This window comes from Egretta garzetta, unplaced genomic scaffold, assembly GCF_000687185.1.
Source record: "Egretta garzetta isolate BGI_Z169 unplaced genomic scaffold, ASM68718v1 scaffold293, whole genome shotgun sequence".
Taxonomy (NCBI): Eukaryota; Metazoa; Chordata; class Aves; order Pelecaniformes; family Ardeidae; genus Egretta; species Egretta garzetta.
Window position 1 is genome coordinate 3,732,232 of NW_009259318.1, and position 1,641 is coordinate 3,733,872.

At 48.9% G+C, this 1,641-nt stretch overlaps 1 protein-coding gene across 1 annotated transcript in view; it reads left to right on the plus strand.

Moving 5' to 3' along the window:
- Positions 1-1,641, plus strand: part of MANSC1 (MANSC domain containing 1) — a 9,630-nt gene that overhangs the window by 1,785 nt on the left and 6,204 nt on the right. The gene's annotated exons all lie outside the window — the stretch shown is intronic.

Here is a 1,641-nt window from a genome sequence, read left to right on the forward strand (position 1 = left end):
AAAACTAGAAATAAACATTTTCTTAAACAAATGCAGCTGAAAATTTCAGAAGAAAAGCACCAAGAATGCAGGAATCACAATGAAACATTAGGAATTGCCCCACATTGGCCATTTGACATGAAATGAGATGACAGGCTCAGCCTCTTACAGCACTTAACATCCAAATAAAAGCCAACACCCAGCTGTATTAACAAAGGAGACGGGGACTGGCTGGGCGTGACGAGCAAGTTGACCGCCCGTCCCTTGGCGTGGGTCCATGGCATTAGGCACGGCGTAGGGCAGGCAGCAGGGCGGCGTGGAGCAGGACGTGCCCCCGCTGCTGCTGCCGGTGCTGCGCCCCGTCTGGGGAAGGATCTCAGAGAAGCAAGAAATCTCACCCCAGTTTAAGTGTCTCTCTTTAAAGTAGGCAGCAGATGTCTGCCAGAGGCACGACCAGACTCCCTATTCTCATTATTCTACTCTAACCATTACAATATGTAAACCAACCCACCCTTTGGTATCTCTTAATGTAATGGACCACCCCTAAAAAGAAAATGTCTTTTATTTATGCATAACTCTACTATTCTAAGTATTCATGGCATTCTCATCCTTCTCCCTAAGGAGAGATTCTGCTCTCCCTTCTCTAAGGATGAGACCTGAAAAAGAAGGAATATGGCTTACAATCTTTTTATTCCTTGTACTCCTTACCCTCTGGGCCACTTTTACTCCTAAACATTGCCCCAAAAGTAACAACAACAACATTAGAAAGAGGAAATTTCCAAGGAAAACCATTACTTAAGCAAGCAATTATGCTAAGGCTGTTGAGAGGAGAATGGCTAAGCCCATGCTCCCAGTAGGCAGGCTTGCCCATGCAACTCCCATGTGGCAAACACCCTGTGCTTGGCTATGGGTTGAACAGGATGACTCGGGCAGCAAAGGGACACTTAGGCAGGTGTCGAAATATGCACGTGGTCATTTAGACCGGGATCTGGCAGATTAATCGCTCGCACCACAGCCTCCAAAAGCGGGCCTTGGTCGGAGGAATCACAGAATCACAGAATGGCAAGGGTTGGAAGGGACCTCTGGGGATCATCCAGTCCAACCCCCCTGCTAAAGCAGGTTCTCCTAGAGCATGTTACACAGGACTTCGTCCAGATGGGCTTTGAATATCTCCAGGGAAGGAGACTCTACAACACCCCTGGGCAGCCTGTTCCAGTGCTCTGTCACCCTCAAAGAAGTTTTTCTTCATATTCAACTGAAACCTCATATGTTTCAGTTTGTGCCCATTGCCCCCTGTCCTGTTGCTGGGCACCACTGAGAAGAGTCTGGCTCTGTCCTCATGACATCCACCCTTAAGATATTTGTATATGTTGATGAGGTCCCCTCTCAGTCTTCTCTTCTTCAGGCTGAACAAGCCCAGCTCCCTCAGCCTTTCCTCATAGAAGAGATGCTCCAGTCCCTTACTCATCTTTGTGACCCTTCCCTGGACTCTCTCCAGTATGTCCCTGTCTCTCTTGTATTGGGAAGCCCAGAACTGGACACAGCACTCCAGGTGTGGCCTCACCAGTGCTGAATAGAGGGGAAGGATCACCTCCCTCGACCTGCTGGCAACACTCCTCCTAATGCAGCCCAGGGTACCATTAGCCTTTGCCACCATGGCAC